At 40.3% G+C, this 19,313-nt stretch overlaps 1 pseudogene; it reads right to left on the reverse strand.

Moving 5' to 3' along the window:
* Positions 1-11,861: 11,861 nt before the first annotated feature.
* Positions 11,862-12,378, reverse strand: LOC147448072 (uncharacterized protein At4g28440-like; annotated as a pseudogene).
* Positions 12,379-19,313: the final 6,935 nt, after the last annotated feature.

The following is a 19,313-nucleotide window of genomic DNA, read 5'->3' on the forward strand; positions in this document are numbered from 1 at the left end:
AGTCATTATATTTCATTGGAAGGGTAGTGTTTCCTTACTCCTCTTCGTAATATTCTCCAACTTTGTTCATTGGAACATATCGAATCTCTTTGTTGTCCATTTCTTTTTCAATTTTCCCAAGTTTTTTGAGATTAGCCCCGTTATCCCCACCTTCTCTAGGGTTTCCTATAGATCATTCCATAAATATGGTCTGAGTTTTAACAGTTCTCCCAAGGTAAGAGTGCATTGGATGGGTGTAGACATGATTGAATGAATGTTGTCTACTTCTAGGGTATGTTCAACTCTTTCTACTTGAGTGGTCTTACACACTATGGATTCATCTTTGTTATCTCCCAAGTAAGAGGGTAATGTTTTCAAGGTCAATGGTTTCGATATTCCTGAAGCTTCAAATTCGCAATCCCCATACAAGGATTGTACATCCATATTCATATCAGAAGGTATGTTACCCAACCGAACTTCCTCTATAGGAGTTGACATTAAAGTTAGGCTCCCATCGTTGACCTCTCTAACTTTTTCCCATAAGTGTCCTGGCCAGTCTTCCTCTACGAATGGAATTCCATCTAAGGCATCGTCGCTGTCCGGCACTATACATTCTGGTTCTTTTGTTTCAAGGTGGGGTTCTACCACCACATCAGGTTTTTCTTTAGTGTCTCTTACCACAAGCTCTTCAGGTTTTGCGATACTTTCAAGCTTGGTTTTTTGTTTTTCCAAAATTTATTGCGTGATTCTTACCAAATTTTGATAAGCTTCCAGCTTAGTTGCTTCCATGTCTGGAGAAGGATAGTTTTAATTCCTAGTTATGATGAAATTAGGCCGTGGATTGGTGACGCCAAAAGCTATGAAATACCATGATGTGTTTACGTCAATGCGTAGAGCTCTTACCTGCGGTTGCAATGCAATAAACGTGGCTCCAATGTGACAACCGGGGAGGGAGTAGGAAGCGCGAGAAGGAGAGGAGTGAGCACCGTTAGCTCACGGTGTGTATTTCATTATCCAAAACTTAACAATAACTTACAGAAATGATACCAAAACTCTTGTATGGGTGTTTTCAAGAGATCTCTATAAGTGTGATTTTTTAGATTTACCATTGTTATAGATCCCACTTGCTTCAAGTACAGATAATTGTTTCCCCAATCTTGGATAAGATGTAGCTGTTGCATGAAAGGTCTTCCCAATATGATTTCATAATTGAGTTTTTTCCCAAAGTCTACTATGGAAAAAGTAAATTGATATTCAATTCCACAGGAATTGACTTTCACTTTTTCAAGTAGCCCTAATGGTCTCTCCATGTGTCCACCATTAGCCAATTGCAATTTCATTCGAGTTTGTCTAATGGTTGGTTGTCCCCAGGATTCCCATACTGCTTTCGTGGTTATGGCTATGCCTGCTTCACTATCCAGTATTGCCAGTCATTATATTTCATTGGAAGGGTAGTGTTTCCTTACTCCTCTTCGTAATATTCTCCAACTTTGTTCATTGGAACATATCGAATCTCTTTGTTGTCCATTTCTTTTTCAATTTTCCCAAGTTTTTTGAGATTAGCCCCGTTATCCCCACCTTCTCTAGGGTTTTCTATAGATCATTACATAAATATGGTTTGAGTTTTAACAGTTCTCCCAAGGTAAGAGTGCATTGGATGGGTGTAGACATGATTGAATGAATGTTGTCTACTTCTAGGGTGTGTTCAACTCTTTTTACTTGAGTGGTCTTACACACTATGGATTCATCTTTGTTATCTCCCAAGTAAGAGGGTAATGTTTTCAAGGTCAATGGTTTCGATATTCTTGAAGCTTCAAATTCTCAATCCCCATACAAGGATTGTACATCCATATTCATATCAAAAGGTATGTTACCCAACCGAACTTCCTCTATAGGAGTTGACATTAAAGTTAGGCTCCCATCATTGACCTCTCTAACTTTTTCCCATAAGTGTCCTGGCCAGTCTTCCTCTACAAATGGAATTCCGTCTAAGGCATCTTCGTTGTCCGGCACTATACGTTCTGGTTCTTTTGTTTCAAGGTGGGGTTCTACCACCACATCGGGTTTTTCTTTAGTGTCTCTTACCACAAGCTCTTCAGGTTTTGCGATACTTTCAAGCTTGGTTTTTCGCTTTTCCAACATTTATTGCGTGATTCTTACCAAATTTTGATAAGCTTCCAGCTTAGCTGCTTCCATGTCTGGAGAAGGATAGTTTTAATTCCTGGTTATGATGAAATTAGGCCGTGGATTGGCGACGCCAAAAGCTATGAAATACCATGATGTGTTTACGTCAATGCGTAGAGCTCTTACCTGCGGTTGCAATGCAATAAATGTGGCTACAATGTGACAACCGGGGAGGGAGTAGGAAGCGCGAGAAGGAGAGGAGTGAGCACCGTTAGCTCACGCTGTGTATTTCATTATCCAAAACTTAACAATAACTTACAAAAATTGTCTTTTATACCTTAGCCAAGATTTTTGGTGGTCAAAACTAAAAATATGGGAGTTCTACCAAAGATGGGTAATGACAGGTTGATATAATTTGGAAGCTTGTAGCCCCGCCTCATTAATTACATAGTTTATCCAAGAAAATAAGAGTTATAATATTCCCAATTTATCAAAATAATAAGTGTTTTACAATGAGAACTCCAAAAAATGGTATTTGTGTTAGCTTGCACTAGGGGGAACTGTGGTAGAAACAGAACTCCATTTAGGGCAAAAAGACATCATACACGTATAATGTCTTAGAGGCCAGAATTGAGTCAAATTATGCATACGAGTATACCCTTGTGGTCTATAGCACGTAATGAGCACATAGAACCAATTTCATAAAGTGGGAAGCACTATTGGAGTGACAAAAGACAATTGGAGGCAAGTGAATGACTGCATTGTTCATATCTAGCACAAAAAGTGTTGAAACTAAGTTTTCAAAGCTTCTGGGAGTTGCTTGCATGGTAGAGAACCTCTTGAGTGGAAATCTTCTGATTTTGGCTAGATAGACATCATACACGTACAATGTATTAAGGGAATATTTAGAGACCAGAGTTGACTTTAGGGTTGACCAAGGGGTCTAGCACCTCAAGGCTAACTTAAGGACCCAGTTTCACCTAATTTGAGTCATATTTTGGTTTAGAAAACCTCTTAGGGAATTGAGAAATATTCAGAAAGTTTCAAGAGGATTTAACCAGATTCTAGGTGTTAAGACCACATAAGGAGATTGGATTGGGGCTTAATACATCAAGGAGAACGTAAGATTTGAATTTGAGTTGAGTTTGGAACATCAACATCATACACGTATAATGTCTAAGCGCCAGATTTAGGACTTATGTGGTTGAATTTAGTCTGCCAGAGTTTTCCAACTAGCTCTAGCACCCCTTTGTCAATTCAAATTAGTATAAAGAACATATATAGGGACCCAGTCCTTTAAAAACAATTTTTGGACCAAAATTATCCGCAAAATCATACTAATCACCACTGAATAGTAAAGAGAATCACTAATTGACAAAGATTTGCAGAGTCTAAAGTTTTGTACAGATAGCCATCAACAAGGTCCAACAAGTAGAGACCAAATAAAAGTACAAAAAATGAACAAATTGGATAGAAGTTTGAAGACTAGCCTGAACAAATAACGATTACAAGTAAACCTTTGAGGTAAAAGATTTGGATTGATAGTTGCATGTTTAACATAATTGAGGTATTTGAGATCAGGTAAAAATCTCCAAAGAGATCGGAGATTACTAGGAGACCAATCCAGCTTAGTGTCTAATAGGGAGAGTATGACCCAAGAAAGAGTAGATCCTAGCACCAATTATAGAGGATGGTAGTGGGACTTACACCTCTTCAAAGTAGTCTTTTTACCTCATGGTTGACCAAAACATCACTATTAACCAATAGAACCAAGTGGGAGGAGGTAGCACCTCTAGGAACCCCACTTGGACAATAAGGTATACAACCCTATTCTTAGAAGGACCAAATGGCCATGGAGCTCTGGTTTATGCCGATGCAAGGGGATGCAAAATCATATGCATAGAGGAAAACCCAGCCAACGGAGTGGAAGCCCTTCTAGTGTACGATGGTGGGGACAGATTCTGTGATAATGAGGGAACACATTACCTCATTGCTAAGGACCCAAAGAACTATAACAAATACGGGGACACTATCACAGAAGGGAAGATGGTTTTTGAGATGATAGAAATGCCACCTTGCATAGACCTTCATAATGTCATCCTGGTGTTTGACAAGAAGGTGACTAAAGAAGTGACAAACCAAGGATTGGTAGGAATCTACGAGTACATGAATGGTAGGGCCAAAATGTATTTCTGGTGTCTAGCACCCTACACCTTTGAGTTAAGCATAAAAAAGACTTTATACTTGTTTTTGTACAAATCATATGAAGGGATTCTCATAATGTATGTTGACAACTATGGACGAGAGTAGACGCCGATAGAGAAAGCAGAAGTAGTGAGAATGACAGGCACTGGAATAATTTCAACAAATCCAATTACAACTCAAAGCCCAAACCCTACCCCTAGCAAGTCTACAAATACCTTGGAAGAAGTGGAGGATACTGCCAGGTTTCCATCTAGTCAATCTAGAGGGGTTGAAATGCCAATTTTTCCTTCATATTTGAACATTAACCCTGAAACCTTTCAATCTTGGTTGCCTCCGACAGTGACAATGGAACGAGAATACTATAGAGGAGAGATCCATATCGCAATAGGATTATATGTGACCCCCATAGTATCACCAATGCCCACTTATTCTTACTCTTATCCCAAGGAGAGCAAAGGACTGAGGATGATGCCGACCACAACAGGATTCCCCTATATGGAAAGAATCAAGACAAAAAGAAGATTTGCAGCATAACCACCTGTTGATAAAACCTATAGAGAATACGGGTTGGAAGAAGCATTTGACACTACATCCAGACATGAAGGAGGACATGTACGAGGAGAGAGATGAGGAGATTCTATAGTAAGGCTGCTAGACCACATATGTGTTAGACCTTCTTAGGTCCAAAAATGGGCTACGAGAAATATTCAGGGAAAAGAGACCCTAGAGACCACGTGGCAACATTCTTGGGAGTGATCAGAGAAGAAGAGATCAAGGAATTTGATACACAGTTTGCCGAATGTGGACTCACCTTAGAGGAAGACACCCCCACCTGGTTTGATTCTGTTGAAAGACGAGATTTTGAGACCATCCAAAGATGAATTTGTGGAGAAATCCTCTCAAAGAGGGATAGTCCACAATACAGTCTCACCAATCCATAAGTTCAAGCAGAGAGGAAGAATCTGTCAGGAAAGCAGTCTTACAGTTGAAATGATATGTAAAAAAATTTCTGGTGGAAGAGTTACCGACTCAATCCAAACTCACCTTGATATTTATCCAGGAATGAGAAATGCGGACCTTCAAAAGGATTTGCACATGAAGAAAATCCCCACCCTAAATGAGTTAACCAAGGAGGATTTATTCTTGATAGACAATTGTGCAATCTATAAGGATGGAGACAAAAAAGACAATGATGATGATTCATCATCACAAAAAAGTGGAACTAAGTCCACAAAATCATCACAAATGAGTGAGCTAGCAGCACATCAAGAGAAACTCATAATGGAGGTGCTAAAGAGGATTAGCTCGTTTGCTAAAACCGTAGGCTAAGCAACCAAAGTGGTGCTCCATCAAGCAAAAATGGACAAATCACACGATTGAAGAGTGATACTACAATAAGGGTTATGTGCGAGAATGGCAGTATGCTCCACAAGCACAGGTAGAACCTCCCCAAGTACCACCAATGCCTAGATATATAGCAAGGAAATTGCCAAGACCAGTAGGGGTTGAAAGATCACAGCTGGTTTTGGGGCAACAACCACCATTCCCAGGAGCAAGACCTATAGGTGTGAGGTATATACCCATTGTGGAAGAACCAGAGGAACAAGAATCAGTGCTTGTATGTGTATATTATGAAGAGAGAAGTGGACATATGGATCAACCGGCATATTACACACATGAAGAGCTAAGAGCACCAAAACCATGGAGCATGATTGGCCATGTTGAACTACCAATAGTGGCACATGTTGCAGGGGAAAGTAGATATAGTTTGGAGGAAAGAAAATTGTTGTTCATAGCCAATGGAGGTATAGATGGACCAAGGCCTGCTTACCAATAGAGGGGAGCTCTAGGAGTGCCACAAAAACCATTGAGACCATGCTACAATTGTGGAGGCAACCACCTCATGAAAGACTATCCTTGTACGGAAATTGCTCAAGTGAATGTGTATTGTCCAAACTGTGGCATCAATCATTCGATCACCAATTGTCCCAAAAATCCAAACAAAGTGGTTAAAACAACTTTGAACATCTTGGAGGCAATCCCTTCAAGCAGTGGTGGAAAAAAAATGGTGATACATATACAGTTTATCACACGAGCATAAGCTCAAAGAGAGAGAGAGAGAGAGAGAGAGAGAGAGAGAGAGAGAGAGAGAGAGAGAGAGAGAGAGAGAGAGAGAGAGAGAGAGAGAGAGAGAGAGAGAGAGGAACCCATAATTGAAGAACCAATAATGAAATCATCCACCATTGAACGCAAAAGCCATCCAAACACATGGAAGGCTAGGAAAGCATGGGTTTCTGGAATCTAGGAAAGACCAAGAATAGAAGGCCCTAGCGAAATAATTAAAACAAACCAAAGATAGATTGGAAAGGCTTGAGAGTCAAACTATTCAAAAACCAAAAACTCCATAAGTCATAGAGCTTGAGAGGAAAATGGAACCAAAAAGTGCGGGATTGGGAGGATATATATTAGTTGAGAAAGTAAACGAGCCTCTAGATGCTCTCCTGAATGCCTATGAAGCAAGGATTAAAATCAATGAAACACAAGAACAAAGGTGGGTGGCATACCCCTATATAGAGCTAGAAAAACAATCTAGAAATGTGTCGAAAGATGATCCAAACAACCCAAGCCTTGCTAGAGCCAATGGCAAGAAATCTAGAGGAGTGGGTAGAGCTTCCATTATCAATACCAAAAACCTCTCCAATACATGACTCTGAAAAGACAGCTATTAGTCCAAAAATTGAATTGGAACCGGAGGAATTGATCGAAAGACCTAGGATGGTGATGAATACCACAGATCAAGAGTCTGAAGGTTTTCAACCTATCAAATCGGAAATGTATAGAGGGGATGATGGCTTGAATGGGCTTTGGAAGCAAATAAGAGAAGCCAATCAGGCCAATGAATTGAGCCAAAAACCAAACTAGTATGGGAAGAGATGTCTTTCTTCCTCCTATTGAATAATTTGAGAGGGACCTCAAGCAGATATCAAAAATTCACTCTTATTGGGGGGACAAGGGATCTATGAGATCTTTGGATAGTCAGCCTATATCTCTGAGAAATTTACCCTCTTATATAGGAGAGTATGAAACAAGATCCTCTTGCGACATTGAGTATGAACATACCTTTGCAATAGTGGATTTTGGCAAGAAGAATAACTACGCCAAAATACTTGTACGACCATTCATGCAACAATTAAAGATGGTCCAAGACTGGGGCTATAATCATATACCTCAAGAACATGGAAACCACTATGCGAATAAACCTTAAAGAGCATAGTTACCAATATGTGATGTGAACCCCGCTAGAGAAATTGGATTCTGCTACATTGTAGGATCTGAGATTCCAGCCTGGTTAGGTAAACCAAAGGAACTATGGATGTGTGGGACATCCCATTGTGGAATCTTAAAGTGGTAAGAGTGTATGATAGAAAGAGTTATTGAGGATAAGGAATACATTTCAGAACCCTTCTTAGAGTAGGCCCTAAACCCTTACAATGGATGCATATTCTAGTAACATTAGATGTGTGTGCTATTACGAAGGAATGGAGAAGATGAAGTTTTGTGACAAAGACGATTATGATGTGGTTCCATACTATATGGTTGATGTAATAGACGATGATGATAGTGAACAAGTCTTAGGACAACCAAGAAAAATTAAACACATAGAAGAGGTAAAGGGGGAGCTGTTCTACAACTCTCCAGAGCATCTTGAACGAGACGACAATGCAGATAATGAGTGCTCTGACAACCCCAGTGAGCAAGAGAAAATGATAGAGGAGGTGAGTTTTACAATTTCCCAAAACAAAAAACTAAACGTCAAGCATGCTACAAGAAAAAAAGGATGCACACAAATTAAGAGATAACCGGTTTTTCCCTTCCTATTTACTCGTGATGCAAGAAACAAAAATAAATTTCCTACCTATTCTTGAGCAATAACGTCACTTTGTGGAATAAGTGGTACATCCTCATTCATCGAGGCCTTTCCTTTGCCTTTACCATCACTAGTTTCAGCTTCGTGATCGTGTGATCCACCATAGCAAGTTCTCCTGGGTGCCATTCCCACTACTAGATACTTAACTTAACTTGAGAAGTTGTAAGCTAAATTATAAGAATCCAATGGAAGTAGGTTAAATGATTATAAGTGTTTTCATTCCAAAAAATATAGGGTTATTCCACACATCAAACCAAAAATGTATGCTTGCTTAATCTTGCCACAATCTTATGATAAACATGCGTTATAACCCATACACTAATCACATGATTCATTACGAGGAATCTCAAATGTCGAGCGAGATTTTCCGAGCAATCCCTAAAATGAGCAAGATTGTCCAAGGCATACTATACAAAACAAAAAGCAAACAAGATTTTTAGGTGACTTCAAGCACAACAAAAAATCAGAACAAGATTACACCTAATTTTAATGGTAAAACGACCACAAATTTTTGACAGAAAAAACCCTTGAACAAGGGTTTGGTAGAATGTTTCCTTTGATGGGATAGAACAATTGGAACCCATACAATGGCATGTTGATATTCCTCTTCTTGGATCTAGTTACCCTTTTATATTAAGGTTGTTGCGACTCAAACAAATCTCATGAATAAGGAGAGTCTGGAAGATTGAGCTTCTCTTCACTTCTTCTTCTTCTTCTTCTTCTTCTTCTGCTTCTCCTCTCTCTTGCTCTACCTCAAGTTATTGTGGGTTGATGTACGATAACATACTATGCATTTTAAGTTACTCTAGAGAAAATGGAGGAAACTTGAAAATAATTCTATTATTGCAATGAAGCTATTCTTTTGAGAAAATCCACATCATGGTATATATTAAAGTTTGGATCATACCATCATAGGTAGCCTTCTACCGGGGTGGGGGAGTCGGAGGTAGTGGTGTTGCTAAAGGTGGTGGCGACAAACGTGTCAAGGGAGGTGGTAACGGTGGGGGATTGTAAAGAGTGCTTTGATAGAATAGTACGCAAGGTTGATAAAGCTATGAACAATTTTCTTTTGAAAACTTTGTCCACATGCTATTTCTCTTTCATCTACCTATATCGATAGAAACCTAGGTTTAGTGTAGTTCCACCTACAAATTTTGAGATTTATCTTCAAATTCTAAGTAGAAGGTGAATAAACCTACAAACTTTAGAGAAATTTAGTGTAAAAACCTTCTCTTAAATTTTTAATGATAATATGAGCACAACTCAAAGCTCCTAGACTGCTCGGGGTTCCTAGTCTGCTGAGTTGTCTGTCATGCCTGGACCCAGATTACTCGCCCAACATGTGATGCCCCTATGCTGAATACACTTCTTAGAGCCAAGGTGTATGATTGTCATTGTAGTCCTTTGAAATGATTTTCCTACTGCGGCTTAGCCCTCCATTTTTGTTTGTACTCTATTTACTGTTTGGGAGTTGTACGTCCATCAATGCCTCATAGCAATTCAAATGGATGGTAGTCTAGCATTTCATCTGTCATCTTGTAGAATGATGTGGACCAGGCCTCGGTCCTTAGCACCCCATAAGGTAACCCCCTCAAAGGGGTAACTGGAAGGTTGGTTGTGCTAAAACACACAACACTGTGCCACATTGAGACAACTGTGTTGGCTAGGAAAGGTAAATCTCAGGGTCCCATATCCTTGACAAATTTGGTTTTGAAGGAGTTGGGCAAGGAAACTCACAATAGACGAGGCACGAAGGTCCTGAAGTTCAACTATTATCATTGTCAACAACTATATAGTATAAAGAAAATCCTTCACAAAATCTCTTTGAAAGAGACGCGGACTCTTTCACGCATGGGCAAGGACTAGTGCTAAAAAAAAACTTTGTTTTGAGAACTTGGCAAACCTACCTCTATGAGAATTTTAGTGGTAAACTGACTAAATTTGAAGGTTTTTACACCAAATGACGATAAATTTTTCTAAATTTTGTAGGTTTTCTCATTTTCAAATTTAAAATTTAGAGGTAAATCTCTAGATTTGCAGGTGGGATTACACTAAACCTACGTTTTTTTTTCAACCCCTCCTCCTCTCTTTCTCTATCCTCACTCTTTCTCAAACTCTTTTAAAAAAATTCTTTGAAAGAGCCCACGCCCGCGTGGACTTTTTGTTTAGAGAGGATTGAGAGAGATGGAGGAGAGAGAGAGAGAGAGAGAGAGAGAGAGAGAGAGAGAGAGAGAGAGAGAGAGAGAGAGAGAGAGAGAGGAGGAGGAGGGTATCGTATATGGACGACGGAAGGCTAGAAGGGAAGATGAGGAGGAGGCAGAGATCGTGCATGCTGGAGGATCAACATATTTGTGCTGATGTGCGTCACGCGACCTTGTACTCTGTCACAAGGAGGGATTTTGCATGTTGACACAACCCGACCTAATCTCTTGTCACACCATCGTTTTTGGTGTTGCGGCTTGAGTAGGTTTTTCCCAACCCAATTAAGCATCCAATGCGAAGAATCGTAGTGGTTGTTGGACTAAGCAAGATAGGGGAGGGGGAGCACGCGCTCCTGTGAGGCAAGAGTTCAGAACTTCTCTTTGGGGACGCGTAGAGGTAGCAAAAGGAGACCTTCGGACTGCGGAGAGGTGCAACTGCTAAATCTCACTTCTTTCTCTCCCTCCCTCTCTCTCTCTCTCTCTCTAAAAAAGAAACTCTTTTGAGTAACAGGTCTTGAGTTCAACTCTCCTTGTCGGCTAGATCTTTGAGGTCTCTTGGGATAGTTTCCAATGACATTAAAGCTCTCTTCTTCTCGGTTGTGTATGTGTGTGGGTGTGTGTGCTAATAAAAAAAGGAAAATGGTATAACCTTTCTATCTCCCAAGTGTGGTAGATTGGTTATGCCATTTCCCTCTTGAATAACAGGTCTTGAGTTCAACTCTCGTAGTCGGCTAGATCTTTAAGGTCTCTTGGGATAGTTTCCTACGACGCTAAAAATATCTTCCTCTCGGGTGTGTGTGTGGATGTGGGTGTGTGTGCTAATAAGAAGAGGAAAATGGTATAACCTTTCTATCACCCAAGTGTGGTATATTGGTTATGCAATGTCCCTCTTGAATAACAGGTCTTGAGTTCAACTCTCCTCGTTGGCTAGATCTTTAAGGTCTCTTGGGATAGTTTCCTACGACGTTAAAACTCTCTTCTTCTTCTTGTTCTTCTCTCTCTCTCTCTCTCTCTCTCTCTCTCTCTCTCTCTCTCTCTCTCTCTCTCTCTCTCTCTCTCTCTCCAGAATGCTGTACTAGATGTGTCCAAAATTTGAACCGCTTGACACAAAATTTAACCATTACAAAAGCCGATCCAATTGTATGATAAAAAATTTGTAATTCTCAAAAAGTAAACCTTATTAATGTCCTAATTTTTTAAACATATTGCAAAACCTAACTGCGAGCCATTGTAAGCTCATTAGAGAATTGTCAGCGCACAAAGAGGCTCAACTTGAATGAGAACTACAAGCTCTTGTGATCCAAAGCTAAGCCTTGAAATAAACAAAGCTTGTGCTCTTGCTACATGAAACGATTGAAGTGATATGATAGCACCTCGCAAACGCGAGGTCTTGGAAGACGCTGATCGGACGAGAGAAGACATCATCAAAGACGGGGAATGGAAAGAGGAGCTGCCACCCTTAAGGGCTGTTGTTTGGAAGCATCATTGCAAAAGGCCTTGAGCAAGTTGGCCTTAATTAGGTGGACGCCCGTGCAGGAGTCAGGTAAATGGGAACGCAGAGGAGGTGAAGAGGTGGAGGTCAAAGATGCATCTTGTGTGTAAGAGAGGAGCATTGTGACTGATAGATTATCGTCTGACTTGACTGAAAAATTGGCAGGCTCCGTCACCTCAATAGAGCCTTGCCACTTTCATTGCAAGGCGCATGGAGCCCCTAAACATATCTACCTTTGCATTGTTTAGGATCACCATGGCACCTTCCTGCATTACATCCAGTTGCTCATTAGCCAAGCGCAAAGGGGTGCACTGAGGGGCATCGAAGCGGCTCTTCTGCATCACCTGCTTGGCGCTAAGCACCTTCACCACCAGGTTGTGGCCGGCTGTGTCGGGCCTTAGATCTTGCACCTTAATTGCTGTCCCCTGATTCTCCTTTGATGCCGCCATGCCTACAATTCTGTCCCCCCCCCCCTCTCTCTCTCTCTCTCTCTCTCTCTCTCTCTCTTTGTCAAAAAAAAAGAAACTCTCTAAAAGAGCGCACGCAAAGAGAGAGAGAGAGAGAGAGAGAGAGAGAGAGAGAGAGAGAGAGAGAGAGAGAGAGGAGAATCAGTGATCCGTTCATGTTTGTCTACAGATCGTTTCGAAATGCTTGCCTCATCAAATGTTATCAACAAAGCTGGACGAGGTATTTTGTTATACGTGTAAACTTTGCACTCTTTCCTTGAGCTCTGCAAAGCTAGCTAATAGCGAGGCGCTAGAGGTGCGTGTCTGCATGTGGAGAGAGAGAGAGAGAGAGAGAGAGAGAGAGAGAGCGAGAGAGAGAGAGAGAGAGAGAGAGAGAGAGAGAGAGAGAGAGAGAGAGAGAGAGAGAGAGAGAGATGGGGCTGACAACACCAAGTATGAGAAGCTGAAGCAGTTGAAAATGGCCAAGTAGAGCAGAGCATGCCAACGAAGCTCAATCTTGAATGCGTACACCATTATCACAACGATGGCGAGCTTAGCACTCCTATGAAATCAACCAGAAATTACACCCGAATACATACATATATTTGCCAATCCCACTCTCGGACATACCCTTACATAGTAGTGCTCTCAATTAATTCTGAGCTTGTCGCTTGCCACGATATTCTTCCTCGAACTTCCTCCTCCGTAGATTTTCTTCATATAAATTTGCTTCATCTTCACATAACTTGATCAGACTGTAATTCTTGTGTGACGATGTTATTTTTTCAGTGATTTCCACTGGATAATTATCGATGCATTCCATCCAAGGGGATCTCACTAACAGCATGCGCGTGGAAGCTCGCAGCCGAATTGCACTGAAGATCATCGCAGAAACATCTAATTCACTCTCTCTCCCTTCATCAGCTACTTGGACTTCCCCCCCTCGACTATGTTGCATGTCCAAAGTAAGTATTTTCAAGTCTTCATACTTCATCTGATAACCAAACTTGTAATTATGTAGCCCGCATTGATTTATCAACAGAGCTGAACAAGGAGTGCGACTGAAGCCAAAGGCTCATCAGACCATGACTTGCACCAATGGCAAATTGCAATATTCCCCAGATATGCCTTTCCCTCAACATTGAGCTGTCTGCCACTAATCCCCTCACACACTCTGCTAAAAGTGCAAGCAACTAGCTGCTCTCATGAAGCCGCTGGCTTGAGTACTTGAGGATTATAACCATCATAAGCTTTTCTATCCTCATGTCCACTTTGACGTTTACTCATTCTATTTCTTTGCCCTCTACCGTTTGCATTGCCAACAGCCTGATAGCATCAACAAAAAAATGTGCTGACACGTGGGGACTCAAGTACTTGAGCACTAACATTGTCTCGTCCAAATGCCTACTTAAGGGGAGGACCACATAAGATTTGCGATTTCTCAATACTAATTTGGAGCTTGTGAGCCTTGATGTAGTCCCATACTTGCTTGAGGGCATCAGGCCTTGTGGTCTCCGAGGTTTGCAAGATGGGAGCCAGGAGACCCTATAGAGGATCTGAGCACCACCTCTTGGCTCGGGCTTGGTAGTGGTTTTGAGTTTGGCCTTGGGCACTTTCTTGCTCATCTATTCATCAACTCATGCAAAACGTAGAGCACTCACACACTAGACTAGGGACAAGATCCCCCACCTCTTGGCTCGGGCTTGGTAGTGGTTTTGAGTTTGGCCTTGGGCACTTTCTTGCTCATCTATTCATCAACTCATGCAAAACTTAGAGCACTCACACACTAGACTAGGGACAAGATCCCAATCGATGGCAAGAAGACGGATTGGAATTGGCTGGGGTTGAGCGATCGAAGTTGGCACTTGCACGTATAATACCCCCATACTGTAGCAACAAGGTTGCATGATACAGCCGAGCATTGGATGGTGGAAGTCAAGTAGTAAATCATGCAGGTGCAATTAGGAAACGAGAGCTAATTGGCCATCCGATATTGGGAAGCAGGAGGCATGAGTAGCAGCTTGCACTCTTATGATATGAATCCTACAGCCGCCAATATTTCAACTGGCTACAAGTAGTAGTACTAGCACCAACACACAACATTCAAAGATCATAATAATTCATTGCTTATTAGATATGATGTTGATCACTGCACTGCAAAATTACAAAAAACTCTCTTCTCACAAACAATCGTCCATAGAGTGTATGATAAGGCCTATGATAGAATTGAATGGGATTTCATACTTCAAAATCTTTTTCACATTCTTTTTGGGAATGCGTCAGCTAGAATTTCAGTTAATGGTACTCTTACAGATGTTATTTCATTGCATAAATCCATAAGACAAGGGTGCCCACTTTCTCCTTTGCTCTATGCTATCTCATCTGATGCCTTAAATTGTCTTGCCTCATGAGACATATAATCCCCCTCTTGATCTAAATGGAGGGTGCCCACTATACATTGAGAGACATTTTAGACATAGCCAAAAGTTTCTTGAAGTACATAAACACTACGGACTTAGGTTTAAGTAGATACACTCATCCATGCATGGAGTAATCATCAACAAAAGTCATGAAGTAAAGTTTATTTCCCAAGGACGGAGTTTGCATGGGTCCCATAAATATCACTATGCACAAGTTGCAATATGCATGTGTCCCTAACTAAACCATCCTTTGGAAACTTTGAACATTGTATCTTACCCAAAACAAAGCCTTGAAAAACATGCTTCACAGGTGCTTGAAGAAGCGACAAAGAAGCAACCATATAAGATTTTTGCAAGCACAACAAATTGGCAAAATTTAGATGCCCAAAACGTGCATGCCAAAGCTTTGCATCCAAAATAGCCTTTTAATCCACAGTAGCATGTGAAAAACTCTACCCACACTTGTCATATAGCCCATGACAAAAAATACTAGATGCAACAATCTCATCACCAAAACTGAGATCATGAACTGTACATCTGTCATCCAAAAATTTCACAACAATGCCAAGTCCAGCCATTGTTGATATAGACAAAAGGTTCTTTTTTATCCCTGGTACATAAAGTGTATCAACAAGTGTGAAAGGACTACCATTGGTAGCTATCTACAAAATCTTTCCAAATACCTTGACTAAATAAGAGGCATTGTTGGTACAAGTGACTGTATTCCCATGAGGTACATCCTTGAGAGGTAAACAAGTCATGATGAGAGGTAATGTGCTTTGTAGAACCTTTATCAAAGTACCACACATGTGAATCTACAACAACTGACATACATGCATCCTAGACAAAAGGATCATAAGTGCACTATGCACTAAATACCCACTCTACATCTACATCAACATCACCATCTCCTTTCACAGAAGATTCTACAATTGCTGCACTTGTAGTGGAACTAGCCTCTTTTGCCTTTAATTTTGGACACTACTTGATCAAGTGATTATTAGCTTTACAATAATGGCAACACATCTTCTTCTTGCCCTTTTCACCAAAATTCCCACACGAAGTGCTGCTAGTAGAAGCACTAGGAACAAGTGATTTACCACTCACAAAAGAATCATGAGAAGTGGCTACCACTTTTTCTTTGAGCAACAATAAAGGCATGTTCAATTGTATACTGTTTAGCCCTGTTTTTTAAGAGACTCTTAAAACAACTATGTGCATAATGCATAAAACTTGACAACATGAGGATTTCCTTGGGTCATAAGTCTCCAAGTACTAGTAAAATTATGGTAAGAATTGGCAAAGCATTAAGAACAATATGCACAAGGGAACTATTAGAAATGAATTCGCCTACAGAAATAAGTTTCTCATTAATATCAGTACTATCAGTCAAGAGAGTGCACATTTCATCTTCCTCATGCATAATCTTCAATGCTAGCTCTTTACGTAGCAATGCAATTTTAGCCTCGTTATTGTGACTTGCATAAAGACCAACCAAAATATTCCAAGCCTGTTTTGCACATTTAGCTAAACAAATGTGAGCGGTAATAGTGCAATTCACAGATTGTGCAATGAATGTATGAGTTTGTGCATCTCTACTATATCAACAAGATTGCTGAGCTGTCGGAAAAATAGATATGAGTTTGTGCATCTCTACTATATCAACAAGATTGCTGAGCTGTCGGAAAAATAGATATGGCAGTAACAACCCTACCACAAAAACTTGCAACATCCTCAACATGGTATGTATCCACACAACTAGGACATACATCAATGCTGTGCACAACATTCCAAGTTCCATTTGACACAAGAACATGTTGCATCGTGTAAGCCTACATTGGGTACTTGTCCCCATCTAATTTATCCTCCATAGAAAACATCTTGAGCATATCTATATTGTGGTTAGCCGTGGTGAATGCCTTCACCTAATGTGAAGATTTCCCAAAAAGAGGAGAAATGAAGTGAGACCAGCATGTGCTATATAAAACAACCTAGAGAATATTGTAAGATACGAGCTATGCAAAAAATGACACTGGAAAAAATTACACACAAAAGGACAAAATTACATGCGTAATACTACTTATAGTGAAAACAGAGGTCAAAATGATCCTGAATGGAAATTCTCAATAGATGCATCTCTACAACCTAGCACAAAGTATCTATTGACCTGCTGTCACTCACCAAAGCTCACCAAATCTGAAAAAGTGAGTAGATGTGTGATGGCAATACTGTCGACTAAGCCCTAGGTGAAGGATGCAGCCTTTGCTGATACCAAATATTGTTGGAAATAGGATTGAAGGAAAAAACACATAACTTGGAGAAGATGAAGAATCTCAAGGCACACAACATAGAGCAGTATTTCTTAGTGCAAAAATGAAAGATAGATAGGACCCCCTCTTTTTCATTTCCTAAGTAAATTGATGTTCCGTTGCCGCAAGTACTTACAGATAATAAGTCACTTTGTGGATTGAATTGTCGTCCCAAACTACCGGGATAATACGGTCGGGACATCGAGTAGGAAGAGAAAAAAAAATTGGATTATGGGCGTGTGTGACTCGTCACGAAAATAAATATGTAGGCTATGCAGATATCAAGTTAGATACTGCCACTACGTCTCTCCCCAACTTTTCTTCGGAATCAAGATTTGAAACTTGGGTGTGGAAGCATCTCTCTAGAATTCGGAGAGTTGTTTGGAGAACTTTTTCCATGACCGAACCGAAGATTTTTGAAGGCCTCGTCAAATCCTAAATCTATCTCTACATCCGGACCTGGGACTACGCCAAAATTTTGTATATACGGCTTTTAAGAGGATACATACATTTCTTTTGTATCGGCTACCAATTTTTCGCAACAATATCCGCCGTCGGGGTAAAGAAACGATCTAAAGAAATGGATGGCTAAAGTAGTAACGAGTTGAAATTCTATAGGGTTGCAACTGCAGAGTATTTTGCGTAAGTCAAAAATAACACAATACGTTATGCAACTATAGGATACAAGATAATCTGCGAAGCTTCGTTTCTAGTTAAGGTATTGAGCTGAGTCGGATGAAAGGCCACACAGCAAAATACTTTTTGCGTCTATTCTCTTGTTGTATTACAGAATGGGGCAGTGAGGTATATGCTCGAGCCGTATGGGAAGAAATTCGCACTTTCGATTCTTCCGGGGGAGTGAGGAGTCCATCCCAACAACAAAAAAACCTGACTTGAACGATCCTGTTTTGCGGGCAAAATTAGATAAAGGCATGGGACATAATTACTATGGAGAACCCGCTTGGCCAAATGATCTTTCATATATATTTTCTGTAGTAATCTTAGGGACTGTTGCGTGTACTGTGGGGCTGGCTGTTTTGGAACCATCAATGGTTGGTGAACCGGCAAATCCATTTGCAACTCCTTTGGAAATTCATGAATATCTTGAATCCATAATGTACAAGGAGACATTTCTTTCGCTATTTCAAAGACGATATTTAATCGGTGTACGTTCTCTTTCGAGATGAAATTTCCACGTACATTATTGAAAAAAGATCGGTTGTATATGAATTTTTTGAGTGGTAGTTTCACCACTGGAAAGTAGGAGTTGGATGCTACATCTCTAATAAGAGAGGATCTGCCAGTTTCTACAGGTCCTACTAGCAAAATTCCTTTGGATGGTAATAATCCCGATTGGAGTGAAATAGGTATGTCACGACATGGCATATTTAGTAGACTGTCTCTTCGCCTTGTTGTTGCCAAAAATAGAATATCTCTCCCAAGGGCGGAAAAAGCCCACTTCTCCGCAGGATCCAACTTACGAATCTTGTGACCCAATAGATCATTTTGCCAGAATTGAAGTAAGTATGCCAAAACTTTGGATCTCTCTTGCGGGTAAGGTTCATGAAAAATCTTGTTTCTCGATAAATCATAATTGAATTTTTATTTCGATGCATACCTGTAGAGAATCTTAGTCCTAGAATGATGGGTGTAAATACAATGCACGGGGGGGGGGGGGGGGGGGGGGGATCTCCTAGTGAGGGAAAAAATGCCCCGGCAGTCCTATATAAGAGAGTACTTTAGGAGAAAAAAATCCAATTGGAAATATTATCTCTCTATTTGGATCTTGCTTACCATGATTCAAAGCATGTTGCGACTAGTTTTAGTCCCTTCATTTGTAGTTCATGTTCTCAACCTCAATCATCAATTATGGTGGGGTTGTTTACAGATGGTAAACGATAGCAAGTCTAGGAATTAATCTTTGTTGATAAGTTATGTCAGCATGCCTCTTTCATGGAAAGTTGAGAAGATTTTTTCTTGCATATTCTAGTACCTTCAAAAAATTGGTCATTCATCTAGACACCTTTTAGTTGTAGTAACTCATTTAAAGTAACTAAGCTATAAATCGAGTTTACACTCTGTTTTGGATATAATCCAGTTAAAAAAATGGTTGCAAAGGTACAATGATGTGGAAAATCTAGATGTTCTGGTTTCATCAAACATGTTACCTGTGCATTGTATATATGCCCATCACTCTAGAGCTATCTTA

This window comes from Adiantum capillus-veneris, chromosome 11 (assembly GCF_014529385.1).
Source record: "Adiantum capillus-veneris isolate H3 chromosome 11, ASM1452938v2, whole genome shotgun sequence".
Classification (NCBI taxonomy): Eukaryota; Viridiplantae; Streptophyta; class Polypodiopsida; order Polypodiales; family Pteridaceae; genus Adiantum; species Adiantum capillus-veneris.